This window comes from Cupressus sempervirens, chromosome 9 (assembly GCF_028749045.1).
Source record: "Cupressus sempervirens isolate cs-2001-9-10 chromosome 9, ASM2874904v1, whole genome shotgun sequence".
Taxonomy (NCBI): domain Eukaryota; kingdom Viridiplantae; phylum Streptophyta; class Pinopsida; order Cupressales; family Cupressaceae; genus Cupressus; species Cupressus sempervirens.
The window spans coordinates 621725606-621740996 of NC_143126.1; positions in this window are offsets into that span (position 1 = coordinate 621725606).

The window sequence follows — 15391 nt, forward strand, 5'->3', positions numbered from 1 at the left end:
TCAATCGATAATGAACATATAATGAGTTAAACTCATATTTGAAAGTCTTGATGATTAAAATATGTATTAAAATTATAGTCATTGGAAAGCTTTCTCCGAGCATCACATTTTGACATTTTTAATTTTACAGTAGGAGATCATTCTCCTGCAATTATGGAAGTCAAAAGAGCAAAAAAAAAAAAATGTAAAAGAGGTTAAATTTTTTGTAATTTTGCATGTTCGTGCGAACATGGCATTCACGCAAACATGGCATTCGCACGAACATACTAAGTATGTTCACGTGAACATACATTTGTGCGAACATAACCCCTCAAATTTTGCGGCCGCCAGAAAAATTTGGGTGCATGTTCGGGTGAACATACTATGTTTGTGTAGATAGTCTAAACGCATGTTCAGGCGAACATATTGTGTTCATGCAAATAGTCTAAAAAATCCAAAAAAATTGTCATTTGTAAAATTATTTGCAATTTGTAAAACTATTTGCCATCAACCTGACCAATAGTGCATTGTCTATCTTTGCCATTCGTTCACAAAATTGAAGGCATCAATTTGGCAAAAAAAATTGTAGATATAAATTATTTATTTATTTATTTCATTAGTGAAGTTGTTTGAGATGCATTGAAGTTAAATTAAAAATTAGTAACACATTAATAGTGTTAAAAAATGTATATTCTTATTGTGTTACTAATGGTCTCCTTGTAGCATGTGGCAATCATGGGATGAAGACATGATCATAACAAACTACTAATGCTTGTTTTGCAGGACGTTGTCGAAGACCATTGTGTGTTTGTCAAAACCATGTGTGTGGATTTATTAGATTAAAAAACACTTTGTTTGGTGCTTAAAATGAACTTTTTATTTTCTGTCTGGCATGTCTACAGTGTTTAAATCCCTAAGAGTTGCATTGGACGTATCCTCTCCCCTCGGCATTCATGGATCTTGGGTGTAAGAGAAATCCATGTAACTTCTATAGGAGGCCTGCCTTGGACCAAGATACTCGATATTAGGTATGCCAGGGGACGACCTCAGAGTAGTAACAAGCCAAAAGCCTGGTCAACGTTCTAGCCGCTATATAAAACCCAATTATGGTGAAAGCTGTGTCGGCAGTATTGCTGAGTGATAGCTCTCCTCTAGTACCATTATGGTGCGTCAAACCTCGGTTCTCGGGGCTAGGAGACCTTCTGAGGAAGTTTATCACTCACTTGCTGAACAGAATGCCCTTACTAAAAATCATGTTTTAGTGGCCAAAATCCTTTCTATCCACTGGCTCAAGGGGTCACTCATGCCTATGAAGACATCCTACATTCTTGCGGTCCTTAGTAGAGATAACAGTCCCTTGGGAAGTGGATCTTGGTAGCCCCAAGAAGTGAGTGCATTGTAAGGGGGAGCCTGTGGTGCCAAGGTCCTAAGTTGTCCACTCTGGATAAGTGCGGCTAAACTTTGGTTCAAGTAGGAATTCAGTGGATACAGTCCTAAAGCCTAGGTTGTGGTGTGACTGTTCACTTTTAACAACAGCTATTCTTGTCTTAATGTGTCTTGCGTGTGTGTAAAACATAATCAAGATAAAAGCCAACATTCAAATTTACACCTTGGAAACTTGCAAAACCTTGTCAAAACATCAAACATTGTCAAAACCTTGTCAAAACATCACAAACTTTGGTTCAATACATTCAAACCTTGGAAAACATGGCAACTTGTGCTCCTAAACGTGCTTGGCAAAACATAGATTTCACTCTTGCATAGCATCCACTTGCATTCTCCATAGTTTGGGCCTCATACTTGCATCATATAGACTTCATATTGCACCTTTTTAGTATCCCTCATATTCACATTGCAATCATTAGCATTTAAGCTTGCATCCTTTGCATTTCACCTCCAAAATCATCACTTTGCATCTTGCATCTTTGCATACCAACCCTCATCTTGACCACTTTAACCATCATTTTGAATGTCCTACACATCATTTTGAGCATTCATTCTAGTCTCAACATTGTCCTCTACTATTTACCTCATTGTGGCATCAATCTAGAAAACATAGCTCTTAGAATTGCCTTAGTTTCAACCCAGCTTCCCAACTATGCTCTAAAACTACCAATTGCGCCCTTCGGAGCCCCAACTACACCATGGGTGTAGTTGGTACTATATAAGCACACTTGGTAGTATGAGAACCCAGTTTTGGCTTCCAAACAACATTTTGAGGCTTCAGAAGTGTCCTTAGGTACTTAGATAGGTCCCCTTGCATCAGCATGCCCTGATCTGCATTCTGCACCTCCTAGCCTTCATTGTCTTCACTTAGGACATCATTCCTTAGGTCATAAAATCTGTTCTACATCTCCCAACCCATCATAACATCAACCCCAACATTTTAGCTTCCTGGCATATCAACTTGGCAACCATACCATTCTGAATTAGCAGACCTTCATCCTAGCTTCCCAACTGTGCCCAAAAACTACCAACTATGCCCTTCTGAGCCCCAACTACACCATGGGTGTAGTTGGTATTTTTGGAGTGCACTTGGTACTTCCATAATACATTTAGGCACTTGCATGACCATTTTGGGCCTCCAATTTGCACTTTAGGACCCCAAAACTACATCTAGAAGCCTCTGCACCTCCTCATTCTGCACTTGACCCAAAACCGCATCTTGCACCCAAAATCTCATTTTTCACCTTAGGACCTTTGCATATCACATATCCACTCAGCATCATCACCATTTCGAGTCGCCTGAACATCATTTTGAACCCCAAAACCTTTGAAATTAGTCAAAAATCTAAACAAAAGTATGAACTCTAGAGTATTACATTGTGTCAACGGATGATGGATCTTGATCATGGTCATTTTATCATTTTCTTTGTTCAAACACTACCTATTTCAAGGTAGATTTGGCTTTTGTCATTTTGATCTTATCTTTTTTTGTCATTTTTTTGGTCAAGATCCAAAGTCTATTGTCATAATGTTGAACTCTTAGGTTAATACATTGTAAAGATTTCACCTAAGTTCAAAAAACCTTACATATACTAAGCTATCATTAGCATAATCATATTCCTAAATGTCATTTTTTACTTACCCTAGTGGTATATCCCCCTCATATTGCATTGTTCAAACCCTAGCATCATTTTCACTATCAAACCCTATCAAATTGTCCATCAACCAACTTGTCTTCTTGATCACCTATCCTCATTTTGCATAGCCTAAATGTCATTATCAACCCTAGGAAACCATCCCTTGCATAGTCCACTTTTCATACACCTACCTTGAGCATCTTTACCAAGTCCAAAACATAACCCTAACTTTCATTTTGCATATCATAATCTTCATCTTGCATACCTTCAAAATGATACCTTGCATTTGCACTTGCATAACATCCCAAGGACATTTGCACTTTTCATATCAAATCCCTATGTCATTTAGCTTTTTCTCACATTGCACAACATCCCTAAAAACTTAAAAATCCCAAAAACGCTCATATCTTGCATACCCACATCTTAATTATCAAGTTTTGACCTCTTTTACCAACTGCAACCCTATTTTACCAACTGCACACTTCATGGGTGAAGTTGGTGGTTTTAGAGTGCAGTTGGTAGTTTTAGGGTGCACTTGGTAATTAGGTGTTTCATTCTAGGTTCAAGAACCCTAATCTGCACTTCCACACCTTGCATTGCATCCCAAGACCTTAGGAAACACTCTAAATCACTCAAAACACTCAAAATTTGCATTTTAGGCACCCTGCAACCCTATTTTACCAACTGCAACCCTTTTTTTATCAACTGCACACTTCAAGTTTGCAATTGGTAGTCTAGGTGTGCACTTGGGAGACATAAAGTTCATTTAGGTTTCCCTCCACTGCATCTACATTCTAAGGTATCATGCCAGCACTCACTAGGACACAACCTTTGGAGTTATCAAATGCAATAATGGCACCTATAAGGTCTCATCAAGAATCAACCATCGAAATCCTCCAAGGTACATTTGAACACATCAATGTTAATCCCTTGTTTGATGAGATACCACCAATTCCTAAATATCCCAAAAGGACATTAAGACTTGATTTTAGGACTCACATCATTTGGAGCTACATCATTTGGAGAAGAAAGAAGGACATGAGAGCTACAAATGAAAGAGGGGATTTCTAACATTATGTTTGCTTCTTTTGATAGCCGATGCCATTGTCTTTTATGCAAAAATTTATTCTTGAAAAAATAGACTGATATTTTTCCATAAAATGAAAAAGAATTTATTTTTTAGAATAAACATTCTAGTATTCATACCATGTTATTTGTTTGTGATTCAATTATGGCTTAAGAAGGATTTGGTGCTTTGCCACTTGTAAAGAATGTGAATCATAGATTTTAGTCATGTTATAATGAAGAATATTTATTCTTTGTTGCAGATGACTGCATTCTATTAATTTCTGTCAAATAATTTAAAAGTACCAACAGTGATAGACAAATCTGTACAGTGATATTTTTATCTGGTTATTGCACAAAATTTATCTTGAGGCAAGGGATAAATTATTATTATTTTTTATTTTATAATAGGAAACAAGAAAGGAAGACAAAACAAATATGCAAGAAAAAGATCTGATGAAGTAAAACAAAGAAATATTTAGAAGACTGCGGCACGTTATCATCGAATTAAACAAGGTGAAGGAAATGTTGAAGAAGGCTCAACAAAAGTAGAAGTAGTGTGTATGGGAGAGAGGTCAGGAACACTCCCTATGGAACCTCAAACAATGAATGTTGAAGAAGGTTCAAGATCAGTCCCTACAGTGGTTCAAATAACAGAAGTCGGAGAAGGGTCAGAATCTTTCCCTCTTGAATCTCAAACAAGGGATGTTGGAGAAGGCTCAAGATCGGTCCCTGTAGAAATTCCAATAACAAAAATTAGAGAAGGGTCGAGATCAGGTGCAGGAACTGGTATGGATGAACTCTTAAATATTGTCCAATCTTTAAAGTATGGTATTTCTCATAATAATTTAGATCTTTTACTTAAAATGGATGTAGATAAATTGAGAAAACTTGCAGCTAGTGTTCAACCATTGATTTTGTCTAAGAGAAGGTCAATGAAGAAGAAGATAAGAGAAATTATGATCAATTTGATAACACTGAAACACTTGAACAAGCTCAATTGCTTTCACTTTTGCTTACACAAAAAAAGTTGGAAGAGGCATTGAAATTGTTAGGTGTAAACACAACATCAAAGAAGAGAAGATTTTCTAGCATGCAAACTGATTTGATTGAAAATGTTAACCAAGGTTTGAGAAACATAGGAAAACACTCTCAAACTAAAGATAAGTCTGTGGAAAGAAAAGTGATGTTGATGTCTGTTGTAAGTAAAAATATGTCTCAAAATAGACAAATATCTTCAATTTTGTCTGAAATGGGTTTTAGTAGGAAACTAATGAGACAATATGTTAAGAGAAGATTAATTGTGGATGACAGTACTATGGAGGGCAACTAGGCAATCATGTGTAGAGCACCTCATTCTGGTAGAATTCAAGAGTTATTAAAAAATTTAGTCATATCATTTTGGATTGATAACACTCATCCTTCATCAAATAGTAGAGATGTTATTAAGCATAAGATTGGACCTAGACAACATGAACATCATACAAAACATTGGTTGGACACAACACAGCATGAGTTATATGTGTCGTTTTGTAATGAACACCCTAATGTAAAAGTTGGGCAGACATTGTTTGAAAAATTGAAGCCATACTTTGTGAGGTCAAAAAAAGTGTTTGAAACTTGTTGTTGTCATCATCATATTGAGTTTGATCTCCACTATCAGGTATTTTGAAAGTTTATAGAAGACACATATGGTTTTCATGCTGCTCCTCCTAGTAGGAGAAGTGAGTTTATATGATCCATTTTGTGTGACAACATAGATGATCCAACTGGTAAAATAAATTGCATCAAAGGATTATGTGAAACATGTGGTGAATTGGCTCTATTTCCTTTGAAAACTGAAAATATTGATGTAAAAAAAATATTGAATTGCAAAAGTTACAAGTATGTCAAGAATGAAACAAAGTTGGGGAAAGAAACAAAAAGGTTGGAATATGTTGAAGAGGAGTTGCCTGTTCTAACATTTATGGACAGATTTAAGAAATTGATTCAACCTTATATTTGTCATGCATTTTTTGCAAAGTGGCAAGCACAACAGTTTCAAACTCTAAGAGATAATTTTCCAGTTAGAGTAATTGTATCATTGTTGATTTTGCAGAGAATTATTCATTTGTTCATTAGAAAGAAATTCAATCAGATTATTACTTTAATAAGCAGGTCACTATTATGGTACATGTTTTTTATAAACATGCACAGTTAGATTTGGATAGTGTTCAAAGTACAGTTCAAGCATGAGTAATTATAAAGGAATATCATTTTTATATAAGTGATGATAAAGAACATGACATTCACTATGTAGAACATTGCTTCAATATGTTCTTTTCTTATTTGAAAGAAAGAAACATAAATGTTGATAAACATTATGTTTGGTCTGATGGATGTCCCGCACAATTCAAATCATCTAGACCATTTTATGCATTGTGTAGATATCATCGCAATGAGAATATAAAACACATATGGAATTTCTTTGAGAGTGGCCATGAAAAAGATGAACATGATGGTGTTGGAGCTTGCATCAAACGTGCTTTGCGAAAGTATCAAATGAATTATCAGGGAGTTCATGTAAATGATGCACATGATGTTGTTGAATGGTGTAAGACTCATTTTGCATTAGATGAGTTCGAGACATCATCAACAATGAGTCGATAGGCACCATATAGAGTCTTCTGGGAGATAACAGGTATGGATGTGTACGTCTGTTTAACTTTTATGCAATTAATTTATAAAATTTTATTGTTAAGTTTTATTTTTGAATTCATTGAAGTTTAAATTTAATTTTTCTATATTTTCAATTTAACAAACTTTCAAGTGTTAATAGAAAAAACATGCATGGTTGCAAGAGGATAGAAAATACATGTTCCTTACATTCAGTCATGAGTATAGATAATTGCAATTGGACATTGAAGACAAGAGAATACTCATGTTTTTGTGACAATTGCATTGATGAAAACTATGAAGAATGCATCAATCAGACACATGGATATACAGGTGCATGGGTTTTGGTACCACTTGATGTTACCAATACATTTGATAAAGAAGATGAAAATTTTGATGATATTCCATTGATTTCTAATTATTATAATCATATCTCTAGATTGGTAAAAGTGGGTGAGTATCATAAAAATTAATCTCAACTTTTTATTTAATTATCAATTTCAACTGTCTTATATATATTGTACCCATGCATTCATGTATACTTGTTATGCAGGAGATGTCTTTGCAGTGATTGTTGAGCCTGGAAATCATGAAGGTGTCAGTTATTATTTATTGCGATGTACTGCACAGAGGACAAAGTTATATGACCCTGAAGAAAGTGATGGAATTTTGTTCCCCATAGGTAAATTATACATATACATGTACATGCACATATATATTTAAATAAATATATATATCTAAGTAACTTCATATCTGTCAAATTTTAAAACACTTAAATTTGTGGTACAGGTTCTGTTGTGATAGAGAGAACATATTTGAAGCAAGACAAAATAGTCCAACATGGAATACACTTTGTTGATTATCAACCTGACAACAAGGTTTTACAATACAGCCACCTAGTCGTTGCTATAGGGCTTTGTCTGCATTTAGTCAAACTTAAGCGTGTACGTCGCAAGTGGAGACTAGACAGTGAAGATCATGAAAAAATATTGCATGTTATAAGTGTACATCATGGTTCATTAGACCTTTGAGATTTATTTTATAATAATTTGAATATCAACTTTGGTGAAATGTGTTTTCAATTGTACTATGGTGAAATTATGAATATCAACTTTGGTGAAATTGTGTTTTTAATCTAAATATCTGAGTCTCAGTTATCATTAGTTTATTTAAAAACTAAAATATTAATTGTACTATGGATGAATTTAATAATTTAACAACTTGATATAAATAGGCTAGAAGTTAGTTTGAACTTACACAATTTCATTATCTATGTTACAATTCTTAAATATCAACTTCTTTTCAAACTATTGAATTTCATCTTGAATTAAATGTGTTTAGATTAATTATACGATCATAAGTTCTTGATTTTCATTAATTTATTAAAAAATTAGATAATTTAATAATTTAAATTAATTGTACCATGGCTGAATTTAATAATTTAAATTTATTTATCAACTTTTTTTCAAAATAGATTGAATTTCATAAGTGATAAATTATATTTATTTTTCTACTTAATTAGATTTAAGGTTAGGTTCAATTGTACTCATTGTTAATAATGAAATTCAATTAGTTTTATAGTTATGGTTTAACAAGATTAGCATATAAAAAGTAAGAACTTGTTTTTAAAAAGAATTGTGTGAGATGGCTTGGAATCTGATACCAAAAATAGCATCACTGCAGAATTTCTCAACTAAGAAAAGGGTTTCCCTTAATCATCTATGATTCTCCATACTCCACCTTAAAACGTTTCAAGGAAATTCAAGTAGTTGCAAACAATAAATATAGTGATTTTGTATCATTGTAAAATAGAACACATACTTTCTAAGCCCACGGAGGTCCTCCAAAAGTTATAATTAAAAACCATCTGTTAAAAAAGATCACAAACATTATTATTATGATAAGCTTCCATGACAAACCACTTTAGAGTCAGTTCAAAGAAATTCATTGGATGACTGAAAATTGAACTGTCGTTAAAAAAAAAAGTATTTTCTGATTGTAGACCTTTATAAAACTAGTTTAAAAACAAAAAAATTACTATTCTTAGTTAGGGTATGTAATCCTTTGATTTGATAATTTAAAATCAATAGAGAACATTCTGTTATGGTTAAAATCCTTTTTCCATTTTTCAAGTAGTCTATTAATGTTGAGCTATTTACAAAAAAAATGAGCCTACACATTGATCAGGAAAAATTATTAGCTCAGGCTTTTGAGTGCATTATTTCCCTCACTTCTATCACAATGTGGGGAAACTCATAAAAAATAGATACAACACAACTTAAATGTATCCCAAGTCGATGAAGAGCAACTTCTGCTACACCAATACCAAAAAATAGAGAAAGTACTCTAACGCCATTAGGATATAATGCTTTCAAGACTGATAAATGATATGCAACTGTATCTGTTTGGAATGAATTACCCAAACAACCTAAGTGATCAGTCGGACAAGAAGTTTCACGAGTGTGATCTCTATCAAATCCTAATATAAGCTCTATCTCATAAAGCTCTAGAGGGACGAGGTCACCTGGCCCCACCCATACCAAATTCCACTCTTCACACTTTTGAAGTATATATTTCTGCGCACTATCTTGCAGTTGCCCTCGTGAATTCTAAATCATAACTCTCAGTTCATCAATAAGGATAGTGCCACATCGTCTTGAGTCTATGGAATTCAATTTTGTCCTCTGATCCCATGAAGGCCAATACTTTTTTATTTGTGGAAGTGCTTCCTGAATAGTCATGGGGGGGAGAGGTTCTGCTTGAAATTTTTTTTCTATTGGAAGGTTATGCACATGCCCTCTTGCTCTTCTGGAAGCTGAAAAGAACATTGAGTCCACCAACTCTGGTTCAACACTATTAAATTGTCTAGATATTATCTTCCAAATATCCTTCGATGCAAAAGCATCATTTTCATAGTAGAAAAAAGGTGGCCCTTGCATGAATGCATTGATTTCCTTTGAATGTTGGCCAATAGGTTTCCCAATAACTCCAAAACCAATTAGTTCCTTGGGACACAAATTAGGGACTGCATCACATACTTTAAACATTTCTTGCTTGTCTTGCATACCCTCAATGTATTTTTCATACTTCAACACTTTCATTATCTATGTTACAATTTCAAACTTACACAATTTCATTATCTATGTTACAATTCTTAAATATCTTCTTTTCAAACTATTGAATTTCATCTTGAATTAAATGTGTTTTTAATTGTACGATCATAAGTTCTTAATTGTCAGATTTAGTTTATTAAAAAACTATATAATTTAATAATTTAAATTAATTGTACCATGGATGAATTTAATAATTTAAATTCCTTTATCAACTTTTTTTCAAACTAGATTGAATTTCATAAGTGAAAATTAAACATGTGTTTTTAAAATCGTAAGATTATAAGTTCATAGTTATCATTTAGGTTAGTTTATTAACATATTTTTATCCACATAAAACTAATATTTATCTTTAGCTGGTTAGTAATTGATAATTTAAGAAATATGTATCAAAATCTAACTTCCTACTAACTAATAATTGATATACATGTACACACGTCTCAAGATCATGTTCTATAGCTATAACACAAAAAAATACACATATGTACACATATACACGTCTCAAGAATAAACATCTACAGATCTAATATATCTTTATGTATCTGAAATGCAAACTATAAATTTTGAATAAATACACATATGTGGAAAAATATAAAATGTCATAGATACGTACATGTGATGGTATCTAACTACTAAAATACTCAATAATCAAATAAATAGTGAAAGTACATGCATGTCATCAAGGAACTGAAATACACATGTATACGTATGTAAACTAGACCTCAAATATATAAATGCATCAAAAAATATGTAAATCTAATCTACTACTAGGGGGACATCTCAAGATGCATACGAATAGAACAACCCTCTGATCGAGTCTCCTATACATCGTCTCGCCGAGGTGCATCAACCAAGCCTTGCAAATATATATACATATATACATACATGTGTTAGAGTTCTATCTTTAAAACATATATATACATATGTGCATCATGTACATGTACATTCAAATTAAATACAAACTTTAAACAAACTATTTAAAACTCAAGTACCTGAGCACTACCAAGTGCCTCAATAGAATCATCTCTCTCATGTACATGATGCCCTGAACCAACAGTATGTGTAACCATGTGCTCAATGACCTGTGCCTACATGATTTATTACGAGTTAAAGATTAAATTAAATATCTACATATATATATGAACTAAATTTTTCAATAAATGAACATATTTTTTAATTTCATATATTTTTGAAATTTTAAAAAATATATATATATGTACCTGGGTCTCTGGAGGTGGAGGATGATCAACAAACTCCATCGTATCATCTACTGATGCACCTGAGCCTAAAACTCCATGTCCAACTACTAGTAAATCTAAGTGAAGTGGACTGTGTAACTGGCTAGGTACATTTGGTGTAGAATTAGTGCTGCCAGGTCTAAACAACAGGTCCATGTATGATGAAATACCCAGGCTCGAACTAGTATCAATCTCAGATAAGCCTCACAACTACTCACCAAAATCATCAAGACCCTCAGCTGTGATATGGACATCTCCAACTCATATGCTCGAGTCATCTGTAGAGTGTCATGAGTCTGGTGTCGAATGCTGTGAGCTACGCACAGGTGTATTATCTGTCACTGGTGTGGTGGCCTATGTTTGTGGAACTATGTCAAGGCTCTGATGTTGTTTAACAACATCCATCACCGAATGTACTGGAATCCTCTGTGTATCAGAAATATAGCTAATAAAGTGCAACATATTCTCCAAAAAATATAGTGCCATATCCATATGTGTCTGCTATCCTGAAAGACCACAAATATCGCCTAGTAGTGGTAGCCCAATAGCTCTATATGCATCATTAGAGGAGGCACCTGAAGTGCTACTAGATGCCTATGAAGATGGTCGACCAAGTGGACGAGGACGTTGACTATGAAGATAACGACCAATAGAATCTGATGTGATACTAGCCGTCGTAGATGTAATGTGCCCAATAGTGTTAATTGCTTCCCTCTGGGAAGCAATGACGACTCTATCTGCAATAGGCACATGTGCAGAATCACAGGAGGAATCCTCAATCCAACAAATTGTCTAAGATCTGCAGGTGGCAGACAATCTACACTATGGTACTGGTCACGATCTATGATCCGACCACGCCCCTATCCATAATAATCAAGAATATCCAAGTAGTTGACATTGAGCCCTATACAGAACTCAGCATATAACTGTTGTGTAGAATAAAGGGGTATCTAGTCATTATTAGGATAACGACCATATGCAACTAAAAATCATGGATAGATCATGCTAGCAATAAATAGGGTCTCTGCATCGTGTGACTCTGTAGCCTCTCACCCTACCCTGTGTTCCCTCATAAGTTGGAAAGAGCTCTCTCTGGATGATGTCTTTGGGGGCTACCCTCTTGACGTCATCAAATGATGCATTTCCTAAAACCTCAGCCCTAAGCTCCCTAGATATGGAAGCTAATATGGCAAGAGTAAATGAATGGTGAGCTCTAAACCTAGTTGTCAAATCCTGTAAACTCCTACATATCATAGTACATATGTCTCTATAAAGACCATCATCAGAGGTCAATATAGAGTGATGCAGTCTAACAACCTCCTACTCTGAAAATGCAAATAAAGAATCGATATCAATGCGTAGAGGTGGTGCAGCAAGAGCTGCAGGTGCAGCTTGAACTAGAACATGAGCCGCACCAAGAGCTACGACAGGACCTACACCACCAGGAACTGCACCAGGAGCTGGAACATGAGCTGCATGATGAGCCCTACATCGAGGTACATGATGAGCCCCACCAAAAGTTGTAGCACAATCCTCACCCCGAGCTGCACGAGGAGCTAGATCAGGAACTACATTAGGTGCTACAACAGGATCTGCATCAACCTATGCCGCAATAGGAGCTGCAGCAGGGACTACATCAGGTGCCGCACCACGAGCCGCATCAAGCTGATCATGTGAAGCCATATCTGTAGAAATGTATGAAGAGATAAACTACCTGCTGTACACACAATTTTTTATTTTTAACATTAAAAATTATACACATGTAATAAAACATACATCACACATCATGGACCTTATCTGTAACACATCCAGAACTAGATTAATTTGCATATAAGTATAAGATAACTTTAAAGTTGAGAGTTTGGTTATGGTTAGAGTTAATTTATTGTTCTAAGATTTTATTATACTTTGGGGGGTATTATTAGAGAATTCAATTAAAGGGTAATAAATTATTTATATTACTCTTAAATGATAATGTTTCAAAGTTTAGGTTTCAAGTTGGGTTACATATATATCATTTAAAACAAGGGTGAATACTTCATATATGTACATGTGTTTGAATGTATGTGCATGTATCTCAAATGTAATTTTTAACAATTTAGGATTAGGGTCAACTTGTTTTAATTTTATGTAAGTTAGGCCTCAATTAGGTTTTGAAATAGGGTTTTAGTGTAATTAGGCTCAATTTTAGGGTAAGATTTAAGACCTTATGACATTGTTAGGGTTTACACAAACTTAAATAATTTCTAGCATTAAATTTAGGGGTTAATATTAAGGTCCATGGTTAAGAATTTAGGATAAGGGGACTTAGCATATGAAGTTTATGATTTGGTTCAAGATTGTGATTTAGGGTATTTATTATCATTTATAATCTTGGGTTTAGATATTAAATTTTAAGATCAAGGTTAGGGTTAGGGTTTGGATAATGGTTAGGGTTAGGGTTTGGTTAAGTTAGGGTTAGGGTTTGGATGTACATGTATGTTATATTCATACCTAGATATGCAAATTAATCTACATTCTTATATATGTATAATTTAGGATCTCCCCTTAAGACATGTCATTGAATTATATAGTTAATTATATACTTCTAATTATTAAGACATTAAAAACAATAACATATGTACATTTAAACATGAATATTGAAAACATATGTATGCACATCTATATCTACCACATGAACATATTTACATGTACATTAATGAAATAAAATATACATTTTAATCTACATTCTTATGTATAATTTAGGATCTCCCCTTAAGACATGTGTTATTAAATATAGTTAATTACACTTAGTTATAAGATAAATTAAGATCAATAGTTAACATATACACAAATTATACATATAAAAATGTGAATTTATTAAAAACATGTACATACATCTACTTTTAACCATGAACAAATATACATGTACATCTATGTTCAAAATAAAAAATTATACATTCTAATCTATATTTTTACATGTTTTTTAAATTTGTTTTCTAAAATTTATATTATTATAAATTTTCTAATGTTTTTCTAAATTTGTTTTCTAAAATTTATATTAAATTATAAATTTTCTAATATTTTTGTAATATTTTTTCTAATTTTGTTTTCTAAATTTTATATTAAATTCTAAATTTTCTAATGTTTTTGCAAAAAAAAATTAAAAATTGTTTTCTAAATTTTCTAATTTTTTTTAAAGGTTTTTTCTAAATTTTCTAATTTTTTAAAATGTTTTTTTTTTTAATTTTCTAATTTTTGAAAATATATTTTATAAATTTGTTTTCTAAATTTTATATTAAATTATAAATTTTCTAATGTTTTTGTAATGTTTTTTCTAAATTTTCTAATATTTTGGTTATTTTTTTTCTAAATTTTCTAATGTTTTTTATAAATTTCCTAATATTTATTTAATGTTTTTTTACTTTAAAAAAAAAATTATTTTCTAAATTTTATATTAAATTATAAATTCTCTAATGTTCTCGTAATGTTTTTTCTAAATTTGTTTTCTAATGTTTTTCCTAAATTTTATATTATAATTTTTTTGCTATTTTTTCTAATGTTTTCTAATGTTTTCTATATAATATTTTTCTATTTTCTAAATTAATATAAATAAACAATAAAAATATTAAATTAACATTTAGATATGTTTTGAAAACTATTGAAAACGTAAATAACATTCAAATATGTTTTCAAAACTATTAAAAACATAAATAACATTCAAATATGTTTTAGAAACATAAAGAAAATGCATTGAAAACATTAAAATCTACTTTGATAATATAAAAAAATACTTCAAAAATGTTGAAAACATTAAATTAATAATATTTTGACATACTTGATGATGAAAATGAGAACGAAAGTGACAAGATGACGCTGACGGAGGTGGCAGAAACCACACGTTCGCCCGAATGCTTAATGAAGAGTACTCGCCATGAAAATGACTTTGGAAAAGTAAAAAAAGCAATTTAAAGTGCCAAAAGTCAGCCCAATACATGTTCGCGTGAACATGTACCACACACATGTTCGAGCAAACCTACATTCAAACGCACTAACATGTTCGCGCAAACATGCGCATTGTACGTGTTTGCACGAACATGTCTAAGATGTTTGCGCGAACGTATGGCTAATAGAAATCTGAAAATTTGCCAACTTTTCCAAGTTTCTTCGTCCCACTAAAGTGGAACCCATTATTGTGGGTTCACCCTCCACCTTACCTCCACTGCCTAGCCTGTATTCATATGGAGGGTTGGGTAGCTTAATTCCTAGGCCCTTTTCATAA